The 19,116-nt window shown below is 33.7% G+C and overlaps 1 pseudogene across 1 annotated transcript; it reads right to left on the reverse strand.

Annotated features, from left to right (window-relative positions):
• Nucleotides 1-15,801: 15,801 nt before the first annotated feature.
• On the reverse strand, nucleotides 15,802-16,112 carry LOC306642242 (cyclin-dependent kinases regulatory subunit 2-like; annotated as a pseudogene). Its single transcript has one exon. The product of its transcript is annotated as a cyclin-dependent kinases regulatory subunit 2-like (transcript).
• Between the last annotated feature and the right edge of the window lie 3,004 nt (nucleotides 16,113-19,116).

Here is a 19,116-nt window from a genome sequence, read left to right on the forward strand (position 1 = left end):
ATCATTCCCAAAGCCCTCTGGCTCTTAAACATTATATTAGATCTACTCTGCCTCTGCTCTATAAATGGAGAAACAAAGCCTGCCTGACAGCACATCTGTTTGCAACAGGGATTTCTGAATTTTTTAAGCCCGCAGTGGAGACCTACTTTTCAGAGCAAAAAAATTTTAAAAAGTTATTTTTTTTCGAATAGTACTGCTCATGGACAATGCACTGGGTCACCCAAAAGCTCTCATAGATGTCTATGACCAGATTATTTTCATGACTGCTAACATAACATCCATTCTGTGGCCCAAGGATCAAGAAGTAATTTCACCATTCAGTTCTTATTATTTAAGAAATACGTTTCACAAGGCTATATCTGCCACAGACAGTGAAGCCTTTGATGGATCTGGGCAAAGTAAATTGAAAACCTTCTTCAGAGGATTCACCATTTCGAATGTCAAAAAGAACATTTGTGATTTATGGAAGGAGGTCAAAATATCCACATAGATGGGAGTTGTGAAGTTGATTGCAGCTCTCATGAATGAGTTTGGGGGTTTTAGACTTCAGTGGAAGAATTAACTACAGATGTAGAAATAGCAAGAGAAATAAAATTAGAAGCACAACCTAAAAATGTTCCTAAATTGCTTCAGTTGTATGATTAAAAACTTGAATGGATAAAGAGTTGCTTGTGGTTGAGCAAAAAAAAAAAAAAAAGAATGTTTTTTAGAGGTGGAATATGTTCTCAGTGAAGAGGTTGTGAACATTGTTGAAATAACAAATGCCTTCAAAAATTACACAAACACAGTTTATAAAGAATCAGTAGAATTTCAGAAGATTGATTTCAATTCTGAAAGAAGTTCTATTGTAGGCAAAATACTATATAACAGCATTATATGTCATAGAGAAATTTTTCATAAATGAAACAAACTCTGTTGTTATCTTATTTTAAGAAATTGCCATCCCAACCTTCAGCAACCACCCCCGTGATCAGTTAGAAACTCAACATCAAGGCAAGATCCTATACTAGCAAGAAGATGATGATGTGCTTAAAGCAAAGAAGATGATTGATAGCATTTTGGACAATAAAATATTTTAATTGAGATTTTGACAGTTTCAAGTACAAAACTATTGCACATTTGATAGACTATAGTATTGTGTAAATGTCACTGTTTATTTGTATTGAGAAAAGAAAAAAACAGTATATGACTCACTTTATTGCAATATTCACTTTAGTACAGTGGTCTGGAATTGAACTGGTAAAGTTTTTTTTTCTTCCAGTTTTATCATCTCATGCACTCCTGGGTGCTTTAATTTGGATCTCCCATGTCCCCTAAAGTCCAGGTCTAAAAGGTATTCCACAAGGTGGTGCCGGTGGAAGATGGTGGAAGTTTTCAGAGGAGCGGTCTTTAGGGAGGTCACTAGACCATGAGCGTTTGCCCTCATAGGAAACTGTGAGACCTAGGACCCTTCCTATTTCTCATTTTGCTCCCTGGCAATGAGGTGAGCAACTTTGCTCTGCCATGCATGTCCACCATGATGTGCTACCTCATCATAGTCCCTAAAGAGTGGGTCCACTCCATCAGGGGCTAGAACCTCTAAAACCATGAGCAATTATAAACTTTTCTTTTTATAAGTTGTTTTGGGGATTTCTTGTTACAACAGTGGAAAGCTAACTGGTACACTAAGTTAAGATTGCTATTCTCCACATTATGGGTCATAATTCTGTGGCTCTTTTATGTAGACAAAAATTATGTCCAAACACCTTTCCAGAGAAAGACCACAATTACATCACAGTTTAAAGGACCGCAAACAGAATCACTTTTAAAATGTTCCAAATTCTTTATATGCAGCCAGTACTTACATTTAAATGTTATTAATTTTGGCCAGGAAACTTATAACTTAAATTTGCTTATGGATAACAGACAAAATTCTAAATATATATTGCCAAATAGAATGCAAACTCTTTGAAAATTTATGCAGTTTTACCAACTGATTTAGTTCAGAAATACTAAAATGATTCAATATTAAGAAGTCAATAAATATAGTAACTATGTTAATAAGCCTCAGAAAACCCATAAGATACTTATTCTCATTGATGTATAAAAGGACTCAAAATCCAACATTTAATTTTATTTAAAATCACCCAGTAAACTAGAAATCAAAGATTATTTTATGAATATTAAAGTATTCATAGTTAAGGTCCAAAACCATATTATTCTTTAAAAGAAAAATATTAGAGATAGTCTTACTATGTAAAAAAATGCTATTTACATCTCTATTATTAAATTTTATGTAATGTTTAATATAATTAGTGAATATAGAGAAATTAGATAATATGTATTAGTAAAAGGGAAGAAAAATTTTCTTTATTTTTTGTAGATAGTATCAAGATTTCTTAGAAACATTGTTATCCAGTAGATCTTTATGAGATTGGGAGTGAAAAATAGGAAATTCTAGGTAAGAGGAAGGAAAGGAAACTAAGAAAAAGATGAAACAGGAAATGAATGGAGAAAAGATGGGGACACCATCTGCAAATGTAAATGTTCTGGAATTGAAACTAAGTTTTTTTAAATTGTTTTTTTTCTTGGCAAAATTTCATTTGAACCTGTTTAGTAAAGGTTTTTACATATAATTTTAGTAGATTTTCCTATCAGTGTATTTAAAACAAATTAGTAGTGTTGCTTCAAGTCAGGCTTTCATAAAGTTAATTGAAAAATAAAAACATGATCTTCACATATATACATCCTCTTTCTACTAAGAGAGGGCATTTATTAAGAGCAATTGAAAATGCATCTAGAATCACAATATGCATTTACATTTATTATTACAAATTGCACAATAATATTATTGAAAAAATCTTTGATTTATGGGGACTTTGAAGTTTATTATGTTAAAAGGGTTTTAAGTTCTTATTTTAGATCATATTGAACATTTAACTTCGGTAATAAATCGTTTCTTTAGTCTTGCCCCAATAACAGTTTCTTTTGATTGAAAAATATTTGAAAGTATTTTCTTTCTTTCAGGGAAATAAATAAATAAATAATACTATGAGTTTTAAAACCTATCTTTTGCTGCTTCTACCTCTTCCTTTTATGTGGCATACACTTAAATATTCCATATATATTCACTTAAAATAAATCCAAGGCAACCATGAAAACTTTTAGATGAAAAATCTTTTTACATTTTAAACATTATAGACTAGATATAAACACACACACACACAAAGATTACTACACTTTTATGAAGCAAATGCAGTGATTATTTTAGAGCACAATTTGAGAAAATTACCCACAAATTTCACATCTCTAAGAACATCTGGAGATTTTTCTGTGAGTTAAGGAATGAAGAGTCATCTATCACTAGCTTTATTGCTTTAAGTCTCAGTTTTAGACATGTAGTTAATAATGAATGAATGAAATTCTCTGCCCCATTAAGGTAAGTAGGTTTAATTATCGGAAGAGTAAGAATATTGTTTGCTCCTTGAAATTTTTACATTCAAAACCTACTTCTGGAGCACAACATATTTTTCTGAACTTTGTTCCTACTTTTCCAAATTGAAAAAAAATCCTATGGATCTTTTTAAGAAAAATGAATACTTGATATTTTGCATTTTGTTCAAATCTGGAGATAAAATTATCTTAAACAAACTTGTAATTGTTGGACCATTTGACTTTATAATTCATTTATTTTTTTAAATTTATTTTTGATACCAGGAATTGAACCCAGGGGTGCTTAATTACCGAACAACATCTCCAGTCCATTTTTTTTCCTTTTTATTTTGAGACAGGGTCTTGCTATGTTGCTCAGAGCTTTGGTACGCTTTCAAAGCCTGACTTTGAACTTGTGATCCTCCTGCTTCAGCCTCCTAAGCCACTGGGATTACAGGTGTACACCACTACACCCAGCTGATTTATTACTTTTAATATACCATGTATGAAATGAAAATATAAAGAAAATTATGTATTAATTATTTATTGACGTGATGTCATGATAATTATTTTGGACATTTTCAATTAAGAAACAAATATCATGGAATGATTGAAGCCCCTATATTCGGTTTGTCTACCTATTCCCCAAATTATTTCTCAGAGGAAATACATTTCTTAAATTTAGCCTTTATGATTCCTGTACACTTTTAATAATCTGAATACACTTTGAGTGTTATTATATCACAGTGACTATTGTTATTTTTATACTTTTGGAACACGTATTAATATAGAAAAAAATATTGTGTAGGCCAATATATTAGGTTATATCCCAGTGGCTACTTTTTAAAATGTCTGTGCAGAACAATTTTTTCCTCAAATATCATGTGCTAAGTTTATATTTGTTAACTTGAATATACCTTTGCAAAATCTTTACCATCTTATAAAATACAGTATATAATATACTGTACTCAATGTTTCTCTAATACTTGATATAATGTACTTATATTATCTCCCTGTATTCAAAATTTGAACCACAGTAATGTTGCAAAATTTAGAAGTAGTTTTCCTCTTTTGCAAAGTTGAGAGAGTTTACATGTGCAGGTATATGCAAACTATCTTTGTCAGCATCACTCAAGTACCTATTTTCAGAAATTAAAAGAAAATCCCCAACACCATCCAATGGAATACTATAGAATGAATGCATAACACCATTGACAGGGAAGATAGATTTTATATAATTAGTGGCCATGAACAATGAAAATGATAATGCATATAAGAAAGTGTCTTTTACGCTTTTCCTAATATTGAATTCATCTTGTGTTTTATGAATTGCCTTTTCATATAGTTTGTTTTAGTGCTAAATATTAGTAATTTTAAGACTTTTAAGGGGTATAATTATGGCAGTAATTATAAACTAACAATAATCTCATACTTGAAAGAATACCTAGCACTTCAATTTCACTTATTTCTCTCTGAGCATAGTTTTATCCTATATTATAAAGAAGAAAGCTATATATATTTGGGTTGTACTGTCTATCCCAAAGGTTTTGTTCAGTAAGTCAATATGGAAACCATACCATCTAGTTAACATTTACTCATCCATCAATCCTTTCTAAGTATATTATATCACATCTTGAGAGAAAGAATCAATTCCCTAGTGCCAGACATCTAGCCAATGTCCTGAAAAGTAGTTGTTTGAAAAAGTGCCAGTTTGAAATGGAGTCAATAAAAAAAAAAATTAAAAAAAGGACTTTTCACAAAGCTAAAAGACTTCAATTTAAAGGAAGAAAATAATTTCTTTGTATACTGAATATGCAATCTTTCCATTTTTATTATTGTTTTGTTGACTTCTATAGATGTCAATATGATAATAGATGTAAGTTTTTTTATATTTTGTATTTTAATGTGATATCCACCCAACATATTTATGAAAAAGAAAAAGATGTATAAATAGCTCAGGGGAAGTATATTTCCATGCCAATTGTCCTTTATTTGAGAGATTGAAAAATGTTAAACGCAAAAATGTAGGAACGTATGACTAACAATACACATAAAAAATATTAAAGAACAAAATGGAAGATAAAGCAAAGCTTCTTTCCAAGGCAACCTTCACTAGTTTCTGCTCTACTAGATTCTTTTTTATCCCTTTTGGACCTTTAGGATGTACTATACCTCTCTCTGCAGCTTTCCTTTTCAGTGACCTATTAGTTCCTCCATGCTGCTGGTTACCCAAGAATCTCATCTTGTGTTTTTGAAGTGATAAGAACATTTCTCACACTCATATGCTCTGGATTCTCCCTAGCAATATTTTTGCTATTTCAAGAATTCAAAAAATAATCTAGCTTGATATTAATTGGCCAATATCAGGCACAGATTTGAACATCTAATTTTTACATTGAAGATGGGACTATTCAGAAGAAGATTTCTATTAGCTGTGTATTATTATTTTTTAAAAAACTGTAATCATCAACTTATTAAAAGAAAAGGTTTATTTTGGCTCATGGTTTTGGTGGTTCTGCTGGGGGGACAGTTAGTGTAGATAATAAATGATTAGGTCAGGAAGATGATTCAAAGGAAATAAAATGCTAATACCTCCAGGGCCTTCCCCCTCCTCCACACTGTTGCCAAGGCTCCCTGCCTCCAGGGATTTGTTCCTCCTGACACAAAGTGGTTATTGAATGCCCCCTGGGCTGGTCCCTTCCTGGAATGTCCCTTTACCACCCTTGGAGCCCTCCATCTTTGGTGACATAGGCAAGATGGGAGGAGCGGGCATAAGAACAAAGGAAATCTGAAATCTATGAAAGGGACTGGGTACCCCCACTCCCTCAGACACCAGCTTTGGAAAGGAGTCTCTTTGGAAAGGAGTCTCTGCCTTTTGGACAGGAGTCTCTCTCTCTCTCTCTCTCTCTCTCTCTCTCTCTCTCTCTCTCTCTCTCTCTCTCTTTCTCTCTCTTCTGTCCTTTAAATAATACCTTTTGCTCTTGCCTGGGTGTTTCTTAGGTGTTCAATCTTCAACACCAGGGAAGCGAGATCCTTATTTTCAACACTGATATCATCTCTGGTCTCAGTTCTAGCCTATGATTGGTTGGCCTTTTGCTTTAGGTCTGTCACAAGTCAACACATCATGAAAGAAACATGTGACAGAGCAAATTGCTTAACCCATGCCCAAGAAGCAAACAAAAGAGAAACAGCAAGGGGCTGGGGTCCTCTAATTCCCCCTTGAGGAAATATCACAAATGACTCAAAGACCTCTCACTCAGTTCCACATCTTAAAAGTTCTACCATAGACCAATAAGGCCAACCTGGAGACTAAGCCTTTAATATCTGGACCTCAGAGAAATATTTAAAACCCAATTTTTAGCATAAGATCAAGCCTTTAATACTTGAAACTTGGGAGAAATTTAAAATCCAAATTTTAGCAAGAATGTACTGAACTGCTGAAATCAATAACAACAACTCACCAAGAGATGATAGTTATTCAAAGAATAAAGCTTTTACTGTATTTATGGAAAAATATCAATGAGCAAAAGAGAAAAAAAAATGTTTATCCTTTATAGAATTAGCACTCTATTAGGACAATGTGAAAATTGAAAATAAACATAATAAAATATAGAAAATAGATTGTATATGAAAAACCAGAAAGTATATGAGTAGGAAAGATTGGGATTTCTAGAGAAGTATAATCCAAGAGGAATAATTGAAATAAGCACAATTGAAAACCAGACATTTCAACAGAAATTTGAATATGGTGATCAATGTAGCAATCCTTACATCTAAGGAAAGATAATCCCAGGCAAAGGCCTCAATTAGTTTAAAAATTATTCACTGTAGCATTGGTGGGAATTAATTTGAGAAAAATGGGAAGCCATTAGTCAATTTTGGCTTTGTTTGTGTTGGTGTTTGTTTATACCAATAAATATTTAATATTTTGAGTCAGTAAGGCTTTTACAGTGTTTGTTAGAGCAGTCAACATTATTCACCCTAATATATTTTGTAAATAATGATTTTTTTCCCCAAAAATATGTCAACTTAGGTACCCAGGAAAGTAGACATTTTATCCATTTTATCCTTATTTTAAAATTTATTAACATAGGTTTAAAATTTCCCTGTAAGTTTCAATCTTTGTAGTTTTTTTCTTTAAAAAACTCATCTCTATCATACTAAATTTTAATTATTTTCCAATGTATTTACCTTAATCACTTTTTGTTATCACTTCTGAGTGTTTTTAATTACAGAAATTGGATGATCTAGTTTTATCTGTAATAAAATATTCTAGGTAATTTTAGAAGATAGATGCAAACAAATGAGGCAACATGGAGAAATGTTGTGATACTTTTGCTGTAATCCAAACAGGAAATGATGGTGGTTTGGGAGAGAGTGAAACAATGGAGATAATGAGCAGAGATCAACTGACACATATATTTCAATTCATGTCAATAAAATTTTCTAATGGACAAATCTGATGTGAAAGAAGGAGACAAGAATATCTCCAAGTCTTCCAGTTTCAGTAAATGAAAGAATGGAATATATTAGTGGGGTTCTTGGAAAAATGAATTTTGAATAGATTTTGTGTAGAAATTATAAAGTTAATTTTGAATATAAAATATTTTATGTTTGCTATAAGTGCTATGCATCGATGAATATTGTGTTGATTATACACAATTGAAATTCAAGGGAACTATCCAGAATGCAGATATACTTTTGAAAGAATTAAAGTAGTTTATTCAATAATATGATTATTCATGAAAAATGATAAGATACAATATTCAAGGAATGATTCCTGGGTCAGTCAAATGTGGGAAAGAAGATGAAAAAAATGGCAGAAGAGGAGAACTGTTTGACAATTTGAGTAGGAGGAAACTCAGAGGGCTATGATAACCAGAAGACCAAATGAAAGTTTTAAAAGTTATTTTTATTGATCAAGTAAAAAGAATGTATGTAATTGACAATAAGTTTTAACAACTTGGAAATAATTTCCATTTTAAAACTACTATTGCTAAAGTGATGGTTTTGAAAACTTGGAGCAGAGATAAGAGAAAACTGAAGGACAGGAATTAACACAGTGAATATAAAGTTTCTGGTACAATCTAATTTAAAGGGAAATACAGAAATAAAGTGTTAGAAAAAAGGGTGAGCGAGATCATATAATATTTATGTTTGCAATTTGTTTTTCTTTTCTTTCTTTTGTTTTTGTTAATGGTACCTGGACTGGACACAGGCAAGTGTGTGTGTGTGTGTGTGTTTGTGTGTGTGTACATATGTATGTGCATGAGCCCATTCTCAGTGTATATGCTGATGGCAATACTTTAGTCGAGTGAGGACAATTTTGTAATGTGTCAAGAGGAGGGAGAAATTCTAGATCAATATATTCAGTTGAAAGAAAGTAATAATGTCTAGTGCACAAGAAACAACTGAAATTACAGGTGGCCAGAAATAATTCATAAATAATTGATAAAAATAATAGTAACATATAAGGGTAAAAATTGTTCACAGAAGGATGGTCAGTTCTTTCTAATTTCTTCAATGTTTTCAGTGACGTGAAGAAGTTTCCTAAGTATTCATAGGGGAAAGAAATAAAATTAAGTAAACCCACCTTGACAAGTGATAGGAGTAGCACAGAGTAGGAACATTGTTGTCCAAGAAGCAGTAAGCACCATAAAAAGCTAGTTGTCAGAAATTAAAAGTGAATCTCAGTTCAGTTTTATCTTTTTCTAAATTGTTCTTGAAAAACTAGTATATTCCAAATGTGCTATGTAACCTAAAATAATAGTAAATAAATCTAATTTTAAAAAGTATCAAATATTTTTTAATTTTGAAAATATGAGTGTTCACTAATATAGCTGACTCATGTTTTTAAAAATATGTCAGTTGTTCTGTCCAGAATGGTTCAATAATTTTTACAATGGTTTTACTATAATTTCTAACTTCACTGAGTTCTTCAATAAGGAAACTGATTTTAGGACTAAATAATTATAAAACCTAATATGTAATCTTAAAGTTCAAATAAATTATTGTCATTTTCAACAGACTAATTCGTGTCATGTTAAACTAGACACCCTTTCCACTGTTGTGTATCCAACTATAAGAACTCAGCCTAATTGAAAATGAGACTTGAGAATACAGAATATCTGTTAAATTTGTTATTTTCAGCCCATATTCCTTACCACAATGTATGCCTCCTTCTCATGTTCATGAAAAGACTCAGTTTTATTAACAGTTGGCTGTTAAAGTTATTATTCACATTATGTAAGAAACTTTAAATTTGTAAACTTGTGTAACTGTGTCTAATTTTTCAATAGTTAAAAATAAATACAGTTCAAGATGGCCTTAAGATTTCCTTCAGTTTGACCAGACTTTCGAAAGACTTCTCAATTTTAAAACCCCAACTTCCCTACAATAACAACCTTTCCTTAAAAAGTCCATATCACCTAACCATAGAGATACCTTCTCTTTTAAATATTTGCGTTTTAGCTTTATGTCACTGTGACAAAACACTTGAGTTAAACCAACTTAAAGGAAGAAAGATCATTTTCACTCATAGCTTCTAAGATTTCAATCAGCAGGTTCTGTTGCTTTTGGACCAATGACAAGGAAGAACATAAGAGTGGGGGAGCAGGGTGGAACAAATGTGTTCACCTTGTGGTAGCCAGGAAGTATAGAGAGGCAGCATGTGTAAGAAAGAACAGAAGGAATGAAGATAGACAGATAAAAGGAAGAAAAAAGAAACTGAAACTTTAATCAGAAAGCCTTTCGTTAAATTTCTTCATACATTTCTCTCCGCAATCGAATTTTTCTCCCAGATTTGTCATATCCAAATTTTTGAGAACTCTACAAATCTTAAAGTAATCATAAATCCACTCACTTATGAAAATTGGTCTGTCCGCTGTTAATTATGTAATGAAATATACACAGACATGTACTTTTAGAATAGGTTTACAAAAAGAAGTATGCTGTTTTAAAAAAACTATAAATAGGATTCATTCCAAAATTATCTGTTGATCAAATGCATCAACCTAAACTTCCTAAGAAAGGCCAGACCACCATAAAACTTCTTGTTATCAATAGTGTGATGCTATCCCCTACCCAATTTACCATGCCTGCACTTTACACATTTTTCTTCTCTTTTTTTAAAAAATAACCAGAGTCCTTAAAACCATTTCACCTCTCAATTTACCCTGCATTTTGCTATGAGAATGCATATCTTCACCTTTAATTTTCTACTAATTTTCTTCCCGTTTGTTAAAATTTGATGCACCATTAAATTATTTTCTGAAGTGTGTCAAATGCCTGGGATATATGAATTGAGGTCTCTATATCTGGAGAGATTTTTTGAGCCTTATTATGGTTATAAGAGGAGGGACCAGGGTCTTAACATCCCTTCAAGGCACATTCCCAGTGACCTAACTTCCTTCAACCTGGGCCATACCTTTGAAATGTCATACCAGCTCCAAATTACACCATGAACTGGGAACCAAGACTTAAACACATGTGACTTTGGGGGACGTTTAAGATCCCTACTGAGATATTCCACCCTATGCCCCCAAATACTCATGTCTGTCTCCCAATGCAAAACACTGATGGGCCATTCAGTCCACTTCCAAAAGTCCCCAAAGTCATAACTCTTCCAGCATCATTGAAAAGTCAAAGTCAAAAACCTCCTCTGAGATGCAACAAAAACCCATATATTTGAACTCCTGTGAAGAAAAAGAAAAGTTATAGTTTTTCTTCATACAATGTAGGATGGGCATAAGATAAACATTTCTACTCCAAAAGGAGGAATCAGAACATAATTAAGAAGAATTAGATCAAAATGAGACCAAAATCCATCATGGAAAACATTAAATTCTGTAGCTTCATGTATGAAATATTGGGCCCATAGGGGTGAGAGTTAGGCCCCAAAGAGTTGGGGTAACCACACAAATATGTCCTTATTAGTTGCAACCCACATGGCGTCTCTCTTGGGCTCTGCTCCTCACCTGCTGCTTTCCCAAGAAACTGTAACACATGCCTGGCATCTCTGACTTGCTAAGGTTTCCACTGTAACTTCCTCTTCATTGTCTTTTCAGGGTTTGCTTGCAAGGATTCCAACCCAGTTGCATACTACCTGGCCTCCAAGATTTTAGTCTAAAATCTCAGGGGAAGTCTTCATCCCATAACTTTTTCATATTTTATGCCTACAAAACCCACATCCTAGGAAGAACACCAAAGTCTGCCCCCAGTGGCAGTCTTATAATGAGAATCTTCTCCAACCTTGACTACTACAGCCTCTATGCGCTTTTGTAGTTGGACAGAGGGAAACAAGTCTTAGGTGATCAATTCCCTAGGAATTCTGTCCTAGGAAAGAAAAAAAATTTTGAAATGAATAACTTTTCTATACTATTGAGCATGCAGTCCATGGGGTCTTGCTATTTCTGAGATTCCTCAAGGTATCTTTCCTATTGTCCTCTGAAAAGTACTTGACTTCTATCAAAAAATGCTAATGTCTTTAACGACTGAACCCTCCTTGGCCACAAGTATTTTGAACAAAGAGCAAAATTTTCAAATATTCCTGTTTTGCTTTTTTTGCTTCTGATTCTCACAACAATTCTGGCCAGAAGCAACCACCAACAACCATGTTATTGCTCGAATGCTGTACTGACTTGGAATTCTTTCCACTAGATTCATTAGTCTGTCACCTTTAAAGTCAGCCTCTCACAAAATCTCTGCATGGACAAATTATAGCCAAGTTCTCTTCCAGAATATAACACAAATGACCTTCAGTCCAATTCCCAATAAAGTCCTCATTTGCATCTGAAACGTCATGAACTTGCCCTTTTCTATCCATTGTCCCATCAGCAGTCTGGTCTTCTGAGTTCCCACAAGAATAGCCCATTGAGTTCCACTATCAACATTCTAAGCTTTCTGTAATCTGCTTCTCCAAACTTTTCCAACCTCATGCAAACCAATTCCAAACGCTCCTGAACAACACTTTCAGGTATAGTGCAATGATGCCACTTCTGAGTACCAGTTTTCTGTGTTAACTTTCCCTAAGTATGACAGAACAGTACGATAGTTAATCTAAAAGGAGGAAATATTTATTTTGTCTCACAGTTTCATAGGTTTCAGTCAATATCTAGCTGATTCTTTTGCTTGTGGGTCTGTGGTGAGGCAAAAAACTTCATGGTGGAGCGCATGTGATAGACAACAGCAGCTCACTAAAGGGCAGGGAGAGAGGGATGAGGAGGAGGAGAGAGAGAGAAGGACAGCAAGAGGGGTGGGTATTCAGCATCCTAATATTCATTTTAAGATCACAGCCCTAGTGTCCTCACTTCCACTAGGTCCCACTTAAAGTTTCTACCAGCTACCCCGTGGCACCATGCTTTTAGCACATGGATCTTTGGTGGAACCTGAAGATACAGATCAAAACAGGGTATAATTATAAATTCTTTCTCTGCCTCTTGAATCAGTTTTCCAAGTCAAGGTCTGTCTTTCTCTAGGAACTGAAACCATCCTTTTAAAATGAAAGTATCATGGAATACAAAACCTCCATCTCCTATTTTCTGTGGGAGGACAGTAGCTTATCTTCAGTGGGCACTTTGTTTATGTCATGAATATTTGCAAAAAAAACTTTTTGGGGGGTACAATTAGTCAACACAGATAGTCAGTGGTTTCTCCATCTCAATCATCCAGACTTTGCTCTTAAAAGCTCTTCTGCCCTTTGTTTTAGTTGAAGCCAATTCATACTGTGTTATCTTCTTTTCCCCTATTGTAAAAGCCTTGACTAAAGTCTTCTTTATCTAATTTTATCTAGTGCAACTGTGATGTTTCTTAATGTCAATGTGCTTTATGATATGAAACATTCAATTTCAAGTAAAAACTAAAGATAGAAAATAAAAATGAATAATATTGATGACAAAAAGTTATATTAGGCTATCTCTTTTTGTGTTCCTCACAATATCTTTGATTATCCAAACATACTTCAACTCTAAAACTACATGTGATAGCTTAAAGAAAGTTCAACTAAAAGGAAATATTTTTCTTACTATGATTTATAAAATTGTGTTTATATTAATATTTCTGATTTAATGAATAATCATTGGAATTTGCCATGGACATAAAGACAATACCTTGGACTGAAAATCAGTAATAGCAGTTTTGAAAATCACTCTGTATTGATGAGATCCTGCTTTCAGAAAAAGACTTAGCCCACAATTTGAAACTTTATAGTAATATGAAAACAGTTCACAATTACTGTAATTTAGAATTTAACTCACATTCAAATTGAAATGGGTAGAAAATAAATCCCTGTATGAAATTATTCTCACTGTATGTGTTTTGAAGCATCTTTTATAATGTAAAATCAACATTGCTATTCTAGTCACAGCAAAGCACTATCCAAAATGTCATATTAAACTCATTACTAGGAGAATGACAAGGCTCTCTAATGTGATTGTTCTTTCCTCATAAGAAAGGCAAAAATTGCCAGTACTTGTGAGCTTAAAATAAGATGTAATTGGAGTTAGATGAATTACTTCTGATGAATATGCATTTCAAATGGTTATGTTTAAAAATATATATGAGTATGCCTCATCTGCATTTCAACCTGTGTTTAGCAGACTACATTTTTACTTTGAATAGCTTGATATTAACTCTCTTGATATCAAAGTTACTAGTTACATTCTAAAGTTTGATACAATGTACTAATTCTCAAATTTTTAGCTCTTTCTAATCTTTGTTAGTTGTGTCATATTTGTCATTTAGTCACACTTTTATCAGATTTTTTTTCAAACTTTCATCAAATACTCCATTAATCCAGTTCATAATTCCCTGTTTTTAGAATATTATGGTGCATTTTATCTTTATTTTTCATGAAATGGTTGATAGAAAACAAAATCATTTACAACTACTGGAACACTCAACATATAAAATAGAATGTCATAGTTTTAAGCATCAGTCAGCCATATCTGCAAGGTATAATGACAATTTTCTTGTTGAACAGATAACTGTTGTTATGCACTAGAAGATATAGGTAAAAGATAAAAACATTTTGAAGTAGGAGGAATATTTGAAGAAAATAGAAGCATTTAGTCTAGAAAGTTAGGTTTTCAAAATGTCTTTGCATTAATTTTTACTTGAATAACAATTAAGTAGTTATAGTTCTTCTTCCTTATCCCCAACTCTCTTCAGAAATTACTCTATTTTTTGCACTTTTCTCCATCACACAACAGAGCAGATATGAACTTGCTCATATCATTGAATCAATTGATATTTTTCATTCTTCAGTTCCATTGCTTTTTTAGCATTATTCCACATATTTAGCCAAACTCTTGCAGAATTCTTCATATTTAGTTTTTCACTATGCATTTCTCACAATTTATCAGTTTCTCCTAAACTGTGTCCATTGTTGAACTCTAATTTCATACCATAAATGAATGCTGATATTCCTTAGAGTGTGGCCTTAGGGTATTTTCTTCTATCTTTTTATTTCTGTCACAGTCTATTTGCCTCCACGTATAATTAGCATCAACCAAGGAAGAACTGAAATTCTGAAAATTCTTGAGTTACTTCTATTACTATTAAAATGATAAATAATGTGAACTTTTTACATAGCTCTTGGAGTTTCTCTGGGAGACAGGAGTCCTACCAAAGCAATGTAAATATTCAGTCTCTAATCTTTAGACTTGAAAAAAAGAAATGGGGAAGAAAATCATACCAAAAATTTTGTCTGTCCCCAAATAAACACAAATAGGAAATTTGAAATTTCAACCAATTCTTCTTGTACTAAATGTGATTATGAACTATTGCCAGTTTTCTTCATTAAAAAGATACTGTACTGGATCTGAGCACTTACAAATATGCAGGCAAAAAATGTATGGCTACCTATTACAAATCTTAGTTTTGTGTGTACATGTGCATGTGTGTGTATAGATATATTTATATAATATATATGAAATTCTTTCTCTAACATACCAATCCATATTCAACAAATACACACACACACATACATGCACACCAATTGTTGCTAGACTAGATACATAGCTAAGTAGGTATATAGATAGATATAATATGATATTCATATGATTGTGATATTATCAAATTATTCAGAGTTGTATCTATTCTTTTTTTTTTTTGTAAATGCAACATATAAACTTTATTTAACAAAAGTAACAGGTAATGTCAAACAGGCACTTATATTAAGAGAAAAACTGACTAGGAGAAATTTTTCTTAAACACCTTAGAATAACCTACTTGCAGTTGCGTTTAACTGAGCTCTGTTGCTGTGAAGAATACAGCTCATGCACAGGTATGGATGAATGGCTTATACATTTTTCAAGTATTCACTGAATACTACCTTATATACACATATACAATAAATTTGCGAAAGTTTTAATTGATGATCCCAGGTATACTTCATTTTTGTTGCTCTTTTGGAAGAGGTCGTCTAAAGAGAAGAATATGTGGTTCTGGTTCATGAATCATGGAATGAACCCAGCCTAGATTCTGCTGGACACCAAGTCCTCTATTCCTCTTCAGACATTAGATGAGTTTTGCGTACTTGTTTGGAAAGTTCTCTGGGTAACATGACATGCCAGTACTCACAGTCCTCATCGAAGTACTTGTCTGAGTAGTAGATCTGCTTGTGGGCCATACTGCCGGTACACAACAGGGCGGAAACCGAAGACTGCAAGAACAAGCGAAGTGGAACGCATGTCCGTTTCAAGCCAGGGCAACGACTCGACTGAGTTGTATCTATTCTTAACAGAAAGTTCTGTTTATATATATTCAGATAAATATATCTTCTTTAAGTAAGTTTTTTTATTTTATGAGATTGTACTAATTGTCTTTGCAAATATTTATTTTTTAGGGGCATATTATGATAATACTTCGTATGTTCATGATAAAGTAATAAGAGTACCTCTAGAGGTATCTTTTTCATTAGTGGTATGTAATGGAAAAGTACCAAATATATATTGAAAAACTCACCCTGGGCTTTGTTTAAGGCACCCATCTTGTTTTTGACTGTGTAGGATAATAATAGAAAGGACATTTATTTTGCAATTTGGGAACTGATTTTCAATTCACATACGTTGGAATAGAATAATAATAGAATAGAACATTCTTATTAACACATCATACACTTAGTCATCATTATGGATCATATATTTTTATCTCTTTGGATGCCCCACAATCTTTGACTAACTATCAGATATTGTTAATTTTGCCATGCTGTCTACTGGGTATTTTTATATTTCTATTAACAATTATTGACACTCCTTTTGTACTATAGTTAAGTTACTGGGTAACAGTTTGATTCTGGGTGTCAATTTTATAAGGTGTTATGTGGACCCAGAGCAATACTCAAGCAAGGCATTTTTATTACACTCATCAATAACATGTGCATTGTATGACATGTTGAAATAGACCTTGATCTTGGCACGTTGTAATGCGAGGACACATCTATGGTTTCTTAACTTTGGCACTATTGACATTTTGATTAGATAATTCTACATTGTGAGGGAAGTACTGGTCCTATACATTAACACATCCCTAGAGAGGACAATCAAAAATGTCTTGAGGCATCACAAAAGTCCCCTGGTGGGGGAGTGGGGGAGAGATATCCTTTGTTGAGAACTGCTACTCTAATTCTTCCCATCACCCCAGCCATTCTTAATTTTCTCTCATGCTTGCAGGATAAGTGTCCCCTTGCATAAATACTCAAGGTTCTTTCTTTCTCAATGTAGCTCTTTTCTGTCAGAATTAAATAATTTTCTTTTGAACTCTAGGACTCTTAAACTAATTTTATTCTCAATTTCATCTTCTCAACTTAGGGATTCTCCTTGTCAAAACCTTGGTCCTTGTCCCTGATGCCAATCCAATAACGAGGACACAGTTTTGAGTGAAAGGAAAAAGAAAGTTTACTGCTTTGTCCTCAAAGGAGAAACAGGGGACTCCTGTCCCAAACTCTGTGATTCTGCCCACCAGCAGGAACAGGGGGCTTTTACAAAGCTGACTCAAAGACTATGTTCCACATGTTCTCTCTCTGGAGTTGTAATTCACTTGTTAATTTGGGAGACAGTCATTTCTGAGTCTTCTGGTACTATCCCTGAGTCTGGATTACTTGGTTCCTATGGTGGGTGTGTACTCAGGGACTGATAACTCTGCCAAGGATGGAGAAGAAGAGTAATCCTGTTTCCCCTAAAGTTAGGGAGGGAGAAAGATTAGGGAGGAGCAGGGAGAGAGGAAGAGAAAGAAACATGTTCATTTTAATAAGTTGCAGTGGCAGAGTAGCAAGGGATGTATTCAAAGCAAAAAAGTTGGACCACTGTTACATCCTGGGCTCTCAGTTTTTCGAACACTCACCTTCTCCTCACCCCCAAATCTCCCTGAGAATACCATCCTTGTTATACAGTGATCAATGTCTTGAAAGGCTTTGTACCAAGTATTTTGTTTGGTTGCTCTTAACCCTTGAGGATATCTTCAAATCTGATACCACTTAATCAGTAGTGGTCAGATGTGCAAGTTCCTTATTAGTTGGGAGGAAAATTAAGGAGTTCAAGTTTCATTTTAAGAGGTTTAATTATTAGGATCTGAAAAATTATAGATGCCTGCTATCATTTCTGGAGTCATTATGAAACAGCTATACTTCCTCACACAGAGAATAAAAACTTCCTCAAGTTGAGAATAGATGCCAAGGAAATTAAGACTGACAGGTTCTCTGGGTAACAAAATTTACATATGAATACTCCCTGTCTTTTCTCCCTCTTTGTTGTCTCTTATCATATAAAAGCTTTTCACTTTCTAGGCCAGGAAGGTGGATATTTGAGAAAGAAAGATCTCCTCTATCTTCTTCAACGGGGACTTTGAATAAACCTATTTTTCTGATGTGTGACTGCTGAGTATTTGTAGAGCATGAAGAAAGGTAAGCCATTGCCTCCAATAACAAGGGTAGTAGGTTGAGTCAGGGCCACCCAAAGGAATGGTCACTTACCAATCGCTAATCCCTGAAACCTCTAGATAGTACCAGGAAAAAAGAGACTTCAGAAAAGTGGCTAATTTAAGCATGATGGCTTGCAGAAATAATCTGGGTTCACCCAAATGAACCCTGAATCCAATTGTATGCATCTTTGTAAGACAGGCAGAGGGAGAGTTGATACGCCAAAGAAGAGGAAGCAGCATCACCAAAGACACAGAGATTGCAGTGATTTGTCATCAATGAAGAAGACCAACACTCTCCATGCGACAGTGGAACTTGTTCGTACTAAAACAAGTGGCAAAACTGTGAAATTTATTCATGTCTTGCCCAGGAAATAGGGTGCTTATGTATTTGAAATTAAAACTTTGATCATATTCTTTGACTCTCTTTTTTATCAATTTTTTCCATCTTTTGGTTATTTAACCACCCTTTTATTATTGTCTATTAGTTATTGTTTACGTTTCCTGTAGATGCTATATATAAAAACTTACCCCCCATATCAGAAATTTATTTTCGCTTATTAAAAAAAACACATTCTCACAGCTGTGGGTCTTAGAAGTCTGCAATCAGTGTCACACAGCCAAGATCCATATGCTTGCAGGACCTCAGTAGTCTAGAGAAGAATTCCTCCTTTCCCTCTTCCAGCTCTGGTTGTTGCTGAAGGTGGGTCCTGCAACAGTGGGAAAGCTACTTCAGAATGTCCACTCTTAATTCCCGGGTTTCTTCCTCTTGTAAATGTTGTTCCTTATAGT

The sequence above is a fragment of the Sciurus vulgaris genome (assembly GCF_902686455.1).
Source record: "Sciurus vulgaris genome assembly, chromosome: 12".
NCBI classification, from domain to species: domain Eukaryota; kingdom Metazoa; phylum Chordata; class Mammalia; order Rodentia; family Sciuridae; genus Sciurus; species Sciurus vulgaris.